Source organism: Aphelocoma coerulescens, assembly GCF_041296385.1.
Source record: "Aphelocoma coerulescens isolate FSJ_1873_10779 chromosome W unlocalized genomic scaffold, UR_Acoe_1.0 ChrW_unloc_scaf_1, whole genome shotgun sequence".
In the NCBI taxonomy this organism is placed as follows: Eukaryota; Metazoa; Chordata; class Aves; order Passeriformes; family Corvidae; genus Aphelocoma; species Aphelocoma coerulescens.
The window spans coordinates 20,618,286-20,632,278 of NW_027184080.1; positions in this window are offsets into that span (position 1 = coordinate 20,618,286).

Genomic DNA, 13,993 nt, shown 5'->3' on the forward strand with positions numbered 1-13,993 from the left:
TGAAACAAAGAGTAGCCAGGCCCACCCCACCCCCAAACCCCAAACGGGCTGCTGCTTTTTGTCTTTCTTAAGTACAGTCATTTGTCCTCTAGCAACATGCATATGGGAGAAAATTCCTCTAACAGAAAAAAAACTAGGACAAAACTAAAACTCCAACACACTGCATGCAAAGCTGACCAATTTAGTGTTTTGAAATGGCCCTTTCCACCCCTTTTTCTATCTATTCTTGATAACTTTTTAATTTCTCTAATTCGGCTGTTCTATTCAGACTCCAGTGTGGATCCTGGAGTGGGAAGTAATCTTTTACATCTAATTGTTGCATTTTGTAATAATCCTCTGCCAAATCTCTTGCTGTTTTCAACACTAACTGTTTCTCCATGTCTGTTAGTCCACCCAATAATAATTGTATATCATCCCAATCTGGATTATGCTGTTTTATTATGAGTAGCAAGTGTTCAGCAGTACCCGCTGGATCACTTTGGTAATTTTTGGCAACTTTATACCACGCATCCAGGTCAGCAGTCGAGAAAGGTACTCTAAACAACATTGTATTCCCATCAGGTGCCACTGCATCTCGCAGGGGCGCCATCAATACCTGCTTCCTGGTTTGGGCCAAAACAGGACTGCCCAGGGGAGAGGGGGTTGGCGTTGGTGTTCCTTCTGAGTCCGCATCCTCTTCCCGTCTCCTAAGGGGAGGCTTAAGCAATTTGGTTAGTTCATCATCGTCTTGTCCCTGAGCCACTACCTGATAGACTTTGTCTGACCTTGTACATCTCCGATCTATACTGCACAATGAACAACACCCCTTAATTCTTCCTCGGCCTTTTTTATTTTCTTTTTCCAGAGCTAACACCATAGGATCACTGGGGGGTTTGATTCCACAATCTCTGCCATTCAGTGTGATTTCGGAGAGAGAGAAAAATGCATCTGCGTAGGAAACTTCTTCCCACTTGCCTTCCCGTCTCAAAAACAGCATTAACTGTAGCAAGGTATTTGTTGGGGTTTTAGTTTAGTCCTAGTTTTTTTTCTGTTAAAGGAATTTTTCCCATATGCATGTTGCTAGGAGATAAATGGCCGTACTTAAGAGAAGATGGCTGTACTTAAGAAAGACAAAAGGGCCTGTCCAGGCTTTTGTTTTTTCACCTGGGTGTGAGTTCAGTTCACTCTCAGCGTCTGGAGAGAGAAGCTGCAGAGAAGGATGCTGGTTCCCGTTTTCGGCGTCTTTCTTTCTGCTGGAAACAACGCCGGGATCCCAAAGCTGCTTTTCTGTGCCTCCAGTTCCTACCATCTCTTTCAAATGTGCCAAAACACAGCCAAGTGTGCTCGCTCTAGAGATTTCCTTACTCTGTCCGGTTCCCATCCTGTTCAGAGTTAGTGTTCACTCAAATACTGTGCCACCCACTCCGGGTCACCCGTATAGTGTATAATCCACTCTTTATAAATTCTCCTATGCTTTCTGCCACGCCTGCTTCGCTGACACTTAAAATCTTCTTCAAAAGCCTTTACTACTTCCTCCCAATTCTTTTCTAGCACACTACTATTTTCAGGAATGTGATGCTCTTTGACACACAAAAGTTTTAAAACAAAATGTTACTTGCTTTCCCAGCACTCCGGGCACGGATCTCTGTCTGCTAAATAAATAGCATCATAATATCTCTGACTTCCAAAAAGTACGCACTGGGCTGTCAAAATAGCGTCTTCCACTCCTTGGAGGAATTAACTTCAAGAGATGGGACTGTGATTACACAGATTTATTGTTTAAGATAACAAAAAGCATCAATCTCGAAGCATGAGATTTTACAATACCTCCGAATAATGGCAACTTGTCACAAGATTTAGAGTTACATCATAATTTATAACTTTCTAATCCAATAGATACTTAAAACAACACTTTGTTTTGGAATCATGGCCTATCACCTATGGCACTTCTCACTGCAATGCAGCTCTATCTTGACCAATAAATTCTCATGTCACGTACACACAGATGTCTCTTTTATACCACCTACATTCTTAACTTAAACTATATAAAATCACACTATTATATTTAAAACCCTTCACCAAAAACACCCATTTACCTATAACTATAGGAACACAGGCTTGTGATCCTTTTGTTAAGATCTATAAATCTCTGTCAATTAAGCCAGACCTAGTCTCTTCCAGGGTTGTAAATCAAAACCTCCTTTAATTGCAGGAGTTTCTACTCCTCTGTCTCCCACATCTCCCCCTCCTTTCTGCACCAAAAAAACTCCTTTGATGGATTTATCAATCATTCGCTGTACGCATTGAAACAAACAAGGTACCATTATGAGAACTATTACTATGACTGCCAAAATGTATAGGCCTGTTGTAAGACATTTCTTTACCCACGATACTAAGCCCCTTCCACTAAACAAATCAACCAGCCAAGTTCCATCATCGATTCTTATTTTTGACACACCTTCTTTAAGTTGCTGTATGCTCTTATGAATAGATTCTGAGTGGTCAGACAGATTTTTACAGCACGTCCCTTCAAAGTCTTTGCATCCATGTCTATGGCCCAGCAGAAGAAAATCAAAGGTGCTCTATTTTGTAAAGTTGCATGCCTCACATTTTTGATATCTGCTAAAAGGCCACTTAATGCAAGGGACGTGGCATTAGATTGTTTACTCAGCCAACATCCCAACCGATCCAACTGCTTTAATGCAACTACTGAGGCAACTGGTGGCATAAGAAGAGATGCTGCAAGCCTTTTTCCATAACCCCATAGGGTAAAATCATCTTTGCATTCTGGTCCATATTGATGCGGAACAGATCTTTTTTGTCTGTGTCTCATGTTGGCAATTGTCTTCATATTAGGAGTAAATTGTGTAAGCTCTCCCAAAGTACACAGACCTCCTTTAATGTTTGAAGGGATAGCTGGCCATGCTCTGTCTCCACATACAAAAAACATTCCTTTTGGTAATCGCAGAGGAATAGAACTAGGTGCAGATGAGACTATATAAGTTCGATTACACCAAAAGGAATGGTTTTTATACACAGGGTAATGTGGAGAAACATCTCTCATCATTGATTGATTAGTGTTTGTAAATGGAACTCAACACAGAATTTTACTTTTACAGACCCAAGGATTTCCAATTCTTGGGGTTCATCAGAGATTTTAGGAAGATAGGGAGTCCACCATTCCCATGTATTTACGGGGGTGTAGTACTCCCTAACTTTTTATCCTGCAAAGGTACATCGTAGGGCTCAATCAATTTTCTCTGGGATTGGCCAATTCTCTATTGGAACATTGGCTAAACAAGTTGAAAATGGATTTTATGGAGTTGTGGTAAACAAACATAGAATATACAAACCTGGAGCATTAGCTAAAGTCACTCAAACATTAGTCTTAGATTTATCGACTGGCAAAGCTACACTATTAAAAACGAACAAAACAAACAAAGCAAAAAACAAACTTAACATTTTATCAAACTTCATGTTCCTTAAAAGTTCTCTTGGCAAAAGACTCCCTGTCCTGGGTTGCAGTGTATTCTATTTACCATCCTCATGAGCCGTTGAAATCAGGTGGGGCAGTGTTTCCTTGCCTCCTCCCCCCAGACTATCTTTCTGTTAATGGCCCATCATTGTCCTGCTGAAGGACTTAGAGATAACTCCCTCTGGAGTATCTTCTGTTAATGAGCCTAATCAACACTTGGCCTCATGACTCATTACCCTATTGTGAGATGCTCCACCCAGAGGGAGGAACCAAGCATCCCATCGTGGATATAATCTGAGACTGAACACCAGAGACAACCCTTCTCCACTGGATTTCCAGAGGACAGGAGCTACACAGCCACCACTGGACCTTCTGAAGAAGAGCAGACCTTTTTTTTTTTCTACAGGATCACCGCTTCAGAGGACTGCAACCACCATTCTACCAGACTGCTACCACCACCCTGCCTAACAGGGACTCAGGTTGTATCTTGACTCTGTCAGTTTGAACCAGTGTTTTCTTTTAGTCTTTCTTTTTTCCCTTTCCTTTAATTTTCCCCATTAAATTGTTATTCTGACTTGGTGCCTCCCACTGGTTTGTTTTCAAACTAGCACACTCCCCCTTAAATTTCAATCTTTAAATGAATTTTTAAGAATATTTTTGTACTTTCCCAATTTTGTTAACACTTCATTTAATGATGAGGCACAAAGGTATTTTGTACCTTTTTTAAATAGAGAAATGAGAATTATTTACCAGAGGAGTTTCACAATATTTTTCTTCTCACAGTTTTTATATTGACATAAAACCCAAAGTTCACAATTTCAACAATAAAGATAAGAGATTGCAGGAATGGGCTGTAGTCTCTGCGTAGTTCACGTCTGCGTACTCTCTTCTCTACTTGTGGACTTGTCAACATGTTTCTGCATGTGGTATGGCTTCACATTCTTTGCAGGAAGCCACCTAGGTCCCGTACCTGTAGAAACACAAGCAAACCCTTTGCCCCAGGTTATTAGTGGGAATGGACCTTCCATTTGTCCTGTTTCTAGACTTCTAATCAGAACTAAAGGATTTTCTTTTAATCTTGCATGTGTGCTATTAGAGAAATGCCTAAATATTGGAGGATCAGGCTCTGCAGAAGAACTATTCAAAAAGTTATAAACATACAAGGCTTTGCTTAATAGCATCTGTGGTGTTGCCTGTGCTACATCTCCTTTTTGCTGATCTAAAATACATTTTAAGGAATGATGTGTCCTTTCCACAGTTGCCTGAATGGTGGGGGAATAAAGAATGCCAAAAGTATGGCGAACACCCCAATTCATTAAAAATGTGGCTACCTTCAGGGCTGTATAAGCAGGACCATTATCTGTTTTTATTTCTTGAGGCACCCCCAGTGAAGCAAAAGCTTGCAAAAAATGCTGACACTCATAATTTGCTGTCTCTCCTGTGTGTACCGAAGCAAAGGCTGCATTGGAAAATTTGTCTACTGACAGATGGATATTTTTATATTTTCCAAAAAAAGGGTACTTGGTGATATCTGTTTGCCACAATTGCAAACTCTGCAGTCCTCGGGGATTTACTGCTCTTGTGGAAACAGGCGGCTGCACCAGTTGACAATCTGGGCAGGTATTTACAATTGCTCTAGCCTGATCTCTGGAAAGGTGAAACATTCGCATAAGAGCTTGTGCATTCTGATGAAAAAAGGCATGACTCAGCTTTGCCAGATCAAAAACATTAGGTAAGGTGTTCACTATGGCTACTGTTAATTTATCAGCCCTGGAGTTGCCTTCTGCCAGGAATCCTGGGAGCAAAGAATGAGCTCTAATATGGGAGACAAAATATTGATTGGTTCAATTTTGGACAAGTATATAAAGACATGTATGATAACGATACAGAGCATCATTGTTAACATCTTTCAAAACTGATTCTTCTCTTAACTAGATTAGCAACATAAGCAAAATCCGTAATCAAATTAAAGGGCTCCTGGGCATGTGATGTCACAATCTCCTCTTAGTAAGTCTGTGGGAAACCAGAATACAGAGAATACTTCTCTGCCTGTTTTGAAGGGTTCTACCCCCCCTAGACAACACTGGTTTCTGTAGGTACAAAAATGCTGTTAGTGAGGATTTTTTGTTATTTTCTAAGTCTGTGAGAGACTTTTCTCTCACGCAGAAGAGGTAGCAGGGAATGTAAACAACCAAGCCACCTGCAACCTGGAAAAGTCTTGTTTATGGTATAGTAGACAATATTTTCATAATGGATGTTTAAGGATTTTGGCCAATCACCCCCTGGGGGTGCCTGGTCCTTTGTCCAATTGGACAATGAAGAAAAAAGTCTATAAAAGAGTTTGTAAAATAATTAAATAAATCAATCTTGCTGCACAATTCCTGCCTGCTGGATCTTCTCCTCCTCCTCCTCCCTATGGCTGTGAGACATGGTGATATACCGTAGGAACCAGGCCTGCGGTAATATTTGGTGCTGCCCGACGTGATTTACACTCTCTGACGTGTCCTGCTGCTGCGAGCCAAGCCGAATTCCTCTAGAGGTACACTGTTCCCCTTCCCCCCCGGGACCGGGACGTCCAACAGAACTGAGAAATGGCGAACAGCAGCTCACAAACCGACCCTGTGGTACTGGTCTGGAAAGGTGTGCTTAGCATATTGCACACCTCCATTCCTGAAAACTCCGTTCGGGAATTATTAGACTGGGCTACTTTAAAAGGGATTTCCATGGACAGAGATACTGCCCTGGACTTTGCCTTATGGCAGGAACTCGGATGTGCTGTCGGACACGAGCTCCCGACTGGGGAGCTGGCAGAGTTAGAATTATACAAAACCTGGCGTTCGTTGTTTTTCCTGCTGACAGCCCTTGACTGTGATAGAAGGGCTGGATCGCCTATCTCGGTGATGAGTGACGGAGGAATGTCCGAGGGGGGCCTCGCTGACTGGGCTTCTGGGGCAGATGATGGTGGATTCGGAATAACCCCCCCAGCTCCACAGGCAGAGCCTGCACCAGCTCACCCTGCACAATCACAGGACTCCGCAGCCCCCAGGGACCCCGCGCTGCCAGAGGCGGGGGGGTCAGGGCAGCGGCAATGCGCACAGCCTGCCTTGCCATTCAGCTGGGTGGCGGCCACGGCTTATCCAGGGCCGCAGATCAGCGGCTTAGTGACTTGGACGCCCAGAGAGGCTCCTAGCTCGGTTCCGTATGCACCTGGATCTAACTTTTTAGCGGGCGTAGCGCCGGGCGTGCCTGCCCCAGGACTGCCTGGCTGTGGTCCGCTGCCCTCCCTGGCGCTGGACTGTTCTGCGCAGTCGCAGAACCGAGCCATCGACCTTTTAATACAGCATCTGCCCTTGCTGACAGAGTTACCGAACCTATCCCGAAGGATTGAGGACCTGCTCAGCCTGTTAGAGTGGCAAATGCCTGAGCCCGCGCCGGCCGCGCCAGCCGCGCCCCCCCCGCCAGCACAGCCGCACCGCCCGCGCCACCAGCACAGCCTGCGCCGCCCGCACCCCCCCCCGCCAGACGGAGGAAACGCGTCTCCGAGCCAAGAAACGGCGCGGCCAGCAGTGAACCCGGAAGTGGCGGCGGCCGCGGAGCGGCGGGCAGGAGCAGTGGAGCCAGGCGCGTCCGCAGAGCGCCGGCCAGAGACGGCTGCGCCGAGCGCGCCCGGGGAGCAAGAAACAGCAGCGGAAGCGGTGACCGCGCCGAACACGGCTGCTGTGCGAGAGATGGCCGCGGCGCTGAGAGCAGCCGTAGCTCCAGAGTCGGCAGCAGTTTCAGTATCGGCTCGGTCGGGACTGGCCGAGACGGCGTCCCATAAAGAAACTGCTGTAAAAACTGCCGCACAGCCAGCCTCAGTCCGGGCTGTCTGTTCTGTCTCTAGCCAACTTAGCCAAAGTGCCCCTCTCCGTTTCTGTTCACTCCCAGCACCCCAAAGTTGCCTTTGCCTGATGATTCCTCATCAGGCAGTGAGGCAGATGAGGTTCTGGCCCCAGGTCGTCAGGCAGCTGTAGCCGCGCGGTGAAGAAAAAGGCTGCACTGGTCTCGCCCCTGGACCTTTCAGGACTGCACGGTAACAGTGCGTCCAATGCATTATAATAGCTTCTTAGAGTCAGTTAAAATGCGAGCATTGGAGGAGGGTGACTGGAGGTTATTAGAAATCCTTGGAATGCCAAATAGATCTGAGGATCCTGGGGGTAACCGGGGAGCTGTTACACTCCATCCGCAGGCTGTGCCAGAAGTTCAGGATGGTACAGGTTCCCCAAAAGAGATCCAAGCTTTCCCAGTGTATAAGGCTCTCCCAGATTCAGGGGAGCATGACAAGCATGAGGTAATTGCTTGGAAAGTTGCCCAGGACCTCCAATCCAAGGTGGCACAATATGGGCTAGGTTCTGCTGAGGTTATGCAGATAATAAGGGTGATAAATACAGATTTGCTTTCTCCATTTGATATCAGACACTTAGGTCAAATTCTATTTCAACCTGTACAATTTACAGTTTTTGAGAAAACCTGGAGAAAGCTGGCCGGCAAGACTGCATTAGCAAATTTGCAGCTCCCTGCTGCTGATCCTAGACAGACAGCCGGAGTGGATGCTTTGATGGGGACTGGTCCCTTCTCTGATCCCAGTCTACAGGGTAACTTGTCCTCTAGCGTCCTGCAGCAAGCTCAACAGGTCGGCATGGCTGCCCTGTTGAAAACCATAGAGTTGTCTGCGCCCAGAAAGCGATATACTGAAATAGTTCAAGGCAAATCAGAGTCATTCCTCTCCTTTGTAGAGAAAGTCACTCCTTCTCTCGAGAAGCAGGTTGAGGATGACGGGTTAAGACAGATGTTGTTAAGGCAGTTAGTGAGAGATAATGCAAACGAAGAGTGCAGAAAAATCATAGATGCCTTACCAGGGGATCCTGAGGTAACAGACATGGTCGAAGCCTGTGCTAAGGTGGGATCTGGGAACCAGAAAAGGTCTGTTTTGGCTGCATTCCTGCAGCCTGTTCACGCATCTTCTGGTCATGAACCAAAGCAACCAAAACAGGTGAAGAAACAGAAGCAGCCTAAGCCGAGCCAAAAAGAGAACACACTGATCCCCCAGTGCAAGAGGTGTGGCAGGCCAGGGCATTGCACGGGCTACTGTAGATCCCAGACTCATGCCGATGGTCGGCCATTGCCGGGAAACTTCCGCCGAGGTGCAAGGAGGGGGAATTGCTCTCCGATGCAGTCGCTCCCCCAGAGAGTGGCACAGGTACAGGCACATGCCTACCCAGCCACCCTAGAGATGGCACCCAGGGATCAGACAGCACCCATGGATCAGATGGGTTTGACGTCCACACCGCAGCCGCAGTCGTCTTAGACTCTAGCGGCATTTATAAGGTTCCCTTGGATGCATATGGACCCCTAGCCCAGTGTCATAGGTTAGCAAGCATAGTCCTGGAAGGGATGTCCTTGCTAAGGGGGGCTTACAGTTTCTTCTGGGACCTGATAGAAGCTATCAGCTGGCCAGTTTGAATATGGACAATTTTTTAAGCCACTTAAAGTTGTGACAGCCTCTGTGATACACACTTAAGAATAGACAAACTCCCCCCCAAGCTCTCTCTCGTTTCCGGCTCTGGGACAGGTGGCTGCAGACCCCGTGCGCGTGCCAGCGGGCCCGGCCCACAGCCCTGCTTGGGCCAGGCCGGGCCAGGCCGTGGCCAGCATGGAGCCATGGGCCTGTTCCAGCCATGGAACCCCCCCCCCACTGCCTTGCCGTGGGCAGGCAGAGCGGCGCAGAACCACCCCCCCTCCCCCTCGGCTGCGGCCAAGATTTCAGCAAAGCGGCACCTCTGTCCAGCAGAGGTCAGGTGACCAACAGCGATAAGCCACACAGCTGCAAGGCCGAGGTGAGATTAACCCTTTTATTGCTGTGAAGAGCTGAAAACCTGAGGGAAGAGCGAGAGGAGATGCTTAAAGCATAAAGTCTGTTGTGAAGCTATGATATATCAGAGTATCCCGTTGTAATTTCATGAAGATATGGGGGGTGGAGTGTTCAACACGTAAGCAATAGGCAGATGCTGACGCAGCTGTAATTTCATGAGAAGTTTGGACAGGGAGAGATGAACCAGATGAGGACTTTTGCTCCAAACGGGAAAGGAGAAAAACCTCAGTTCCTAGAGATGCTCCCAGAGATAGTCTTAAAGATGAAGATGAGGAAGACCCTTTGCTCCCAGGGAAGGAGAAGGGTCTCTGTTTTTTTTGTTTCTGAACGGCTCAACCTTAAAATTGTACCCCAAAAAACTTCAAGAGTGGACCCTCGAAAGCAATTGCCGGAAAAGCTGCAAGTCGGGGGAAGGGACTCACATCGCGAGCAGAGAGACCTCTTCCTAAATGGACTGAACAATATTTGGAAGTGGGTGGCTGTCTTGTTGTGATACTGTTTTCATAGCACGAGCAAGAAGAGACTTCTCTTTCTAAATGGACTGAACAAGGTTATTATGGAAGCGGTAAACAGACTGAACATCTTAAGGGTTGTCTTTTTACATTGTCAGTGGGAGAAGGGAGGAAGGTGGGGGGAGGAGGAGAGTTTTGAAGGTGGTATAATTTTTTTTTTTTTCCCTCTTTTAGGTCTGTTAATAAACTTCTTTATATTCTTTCAAATTTGGTGCCTAATTCTTATCTCACAGAAGATAAACAGTAATGAGTATTTTGGACCAAACCACTACACTAAATTGGTGTTTCTGCCCAGTTACAAACCCAACCCGCGACACCCAGGGATCCAGTGCGATGCTGGTGGGAAAACCTGATGTTGCCCATCAAGGAATCTTAGTGCACTCAGGAGTTATTGATGCTGACTTTAAAGGTCAGATTTGTGCTATGGTCTCCATGCAAAAACCCCCTGTAACTATTCCTGAAAAGACCTGCCTTGCTAAATTAGTGCCTTTTAAGTCTTGTGTCCCCAGGATAGAGCAACAAACTCATGAAGATAACGGCAGGGGATCTACGGGACTTCCGCAGGCCTTCTGGACTGCAGACATCTCTGACCAAAGGCCACAGATGACATGTACCCTGATCCTGCTGAACGCCCGTCCGCCCTGGATTCAGCTTTGAGGTTTGATTGATACGGGTGCTGATGTAACTATCATCTCCTTCTCTGCGTGGCCTCCCTCATGGCCTTTTAGCCCCGGTGGGATCGGCCATCGCAGGATTAGGAGAAACCACACAGAGCTATTTAAGCGAACGGCCTGTGGTGGTGAAGGACTCAGAGGGGCACACAGCTACGATTAGGCCTTATGTTGCTACCACTTCCCTTAACCTTTGGGGGCGGGATGTGTTGGCAGCTTGGGGCGTACGGATTGGGACAAATTTTTAGTAGGGGTCACTGTGTGTAAGGGCGCACAGCATCCTACACTGCCTTTGCGGTGGCTGAGTAACACACCAGTCTTTGAGCCGCAGTGGCCCCTACCAAAAGAGAAGTTAGATGCCCTTCATCAGCTAGTTCAGGAACAGTTACAACAGGGGCACCTTGAACCTTCTACTAGCCCCTGGAACACTCCTGTTTTCTTAATTAAGAAGAAATCAGGGAAATGGAGATTATTGCAGGACCTCCATAAAGTTAATGCAGTAATGGAAGGTATGGGGGCATTGCAGCCTGGCATGCCCTCTCCCACCATGATTCCTATGGGGTGGGACATCCTGATCATTGATTTAAAGGATTGTTTTTTCACAATTCCTTTGCATCCTGGTGACAAACCGAAATTTGCCTTTACTGTGCCTGCCATTAACAATGCTGAACCTGCTAAGAGATACCAATGGAAGGTCCTCCTTCAAGGGATGAGGAACAGCCCAATTATCTGTCAGTGGTATGTCGCCCAAGCTTTAGCCGGAGTTCGCAAGCAGTTTCCTGATGAATGCTGCTACCATTACATGGATGATATCCTGGTGGCAGCGTCCACCTGGGACGAGCTGCTGGGAATACAGCCTCAGCTGCTCGCTGCTCTGCATGCCTATGGATTAGAGGTAGCTCCGGAGAAAGTTCAACAGCATCCTCCTTGGAAATATTTAGGATTGAAAATTTTGGACCAAACTATCCAACACCAAGAGGTGCAATTCCCGGATTCGATTAAAACCTTGAATGAAGCTCAGAAGCTGTTGGGTGTCATCAATTGGTTACGACCTTATTTAGGTCTAACTGCAAAGCAGCTTTCCCCGCTTTTTAATACATTAAAAGGGGATCCTGATCTGAATTCACCTCAGGAGTTGACTCCGGAAGCACGATGAGCGCTGCAGGAGGTCCAACAGGCTGTTTACGCTCGTCAGGTTTATCGAGTGGATCCCTCCATTGCTATCACTGTTTTCATTACTATTCCAGACCTCCATCCTACAGGTATCATTGGCCAGTGGAATGCACAATGGCCTGATCCTTTGCATATCCTAGAATGGGTCTTTTTGCCTCACCAGCTGAAAAGGACTGTGACCAGAGTGTTTGAATTGGTCGCTTCTCTGATAATCAAATGCCATCAACGGTGTTTGCAACTGATGGCTGCGGATCCTGCAGTAATTGTCATTCCGATCTCAAAGGAATACTTTGAGTGGAGCCTCATCCATAGTGCTCCTTTGCAAAGCGCGCTGCAAAACTTTTCAGGGCAGATCACTTACCATCTGCCCAGCCATAAATTACTGCAGTTGGCAAAATCGACCGTACTTTCCTTGCGGCCGAGAAATAGCCGAGTACCGGTGCAAGGACCCACCGTCTTTACGGATGGTTCAGGGAAAACTGGGAAAGCCATTGTAACCTGGAAGAAGGGATCGGAATGGCAGGTGCTGAAGGAACATGAGTCAGGCTCTGCTCAGTTAGTTGAATTAAGGGCTGTTACCATGGCTTTTCAGCGATTCTCACAGGAACCTTTGAATTTGGTTACTGACTCTGCTTATGTAGCAGATATCACCCAACGCTTAGATTGTTCCCTTCTGAAGGAGGTGAACAATGTGGCTCTGTTTTCGCTGTTGCAAACCTTGTGGTCTGCAATTCAAGCTCGAGTGCATCCGTATTACATTCTGCACATTCGAAGCCACACCAATTTACCAGGGTTTCTAACAGAAGGCAATGCCAGGGCTGACATGCTGGCCAACCCTGCATGGGTAGGGCCTCAGCCTGACAAAATTGCACAAGCAAAGGCATCGCACGGTTTCTTCCATCAAAGTGCACATGCCCTGCAGAAGCAGTTCCATTTAACGCCAACTGAGGCACGCGACATTGTCAGCGCTTGTGCTGACTGTCATGGACTAGCTGCGCCTTTGCCAGCGGGGGTAAACCCCAGAGGGCTAAAAGCCTTGCAGATTTGGCAAACAGATGTAACTCACATCCCTGAATTTGGTCGGCTGAAATATGTGCACGTGTCTATTGACACTTTCTCCTCGGCTATGTGGGCTACTGCTCACACTGGAGAGAAGGGCCGTGATGTCATTGCCCATTGGAAATTGGCTTTCTCAGTCCTGGGCATGCCAGCTTCTGTGAAAACCGATAATGGTCCTGCCTACGCCTCAGAGAAGACAGGGCAGTTTTTACACCTATGGGGTGTAGACCATACCTTTGGTATCCCACATTCTCCTACTGGCCAAGCCATTGTCAAATGCGCTCATGGTAACATGAAGCGTGTTTTGGACAAACAGAAAAGGGGAATGCATGGAGAAACCCCACAGAGCTGACTAGCAAAAGCTTTGTATACAATTAATCACCTTACAGTGCCACCACAAAATTCAAATAACCCTGTTATTCTCAATCATTTTTCTCTCATTGCAGTATGCAGGCGAGACACAACTGCCCCGGGCAAAAGTCTGGGTGCGGAATTTACTCACTAACCAGTGGGAAGGCCCTCATGAGCTTATCATTTGGGGTCGTGGGTATGCTTGTGTTTCCACAGATACTGGGATACGGTGGCTACCTTCAAAATGCGTTTGCCCTGACCTACGGCACAAGAGGCAGAACAGGCAACCTCCAAATGATGACCAGAACGCCAACCATCCAAATGGCGACCAGAATGTAGATCATCAGCCTAATGACTCTTCCGATGATGACCAGGATGTCAACCATCAGGCAGATGGTCCTTCTACAAGCAGAGACTGAACTTTAAATTTCTTGTTCTGGAGTCAGATAGTTAAAGCCTTAAGGACATATTTAGAATTAATAACTGATGTAGATTTCTATTTAGGATTAATAGTAGAGTTTTTATCTTATAAAACAAAAAGGGGGAATTGTAGATGCAAAAATGCTGCTAGCAAGGATTTTCTTGCTATTTTCTAAGTCCGTGAGAGACTTTTCTCTCACACAGAAGAGGTAGCAGGGAATGTAAACAACCAAGACACCTGCAACCTTGAAAGGTCTTGTTTATGGTATAGTAGAAAAATATTTTGACAATGGATGTTTTAGGATTTTAGCCAATCACCCCCAAGGGGTGGCTGGTCCTTTGTCCAATTAGACTATGAAGAAAAAAGTCTATAAAAGAGTTTGTAAAATAATTAAATAAATCAATCTTGCTGCACAATTCCTGCCTGCTGGATCTTCTCCTC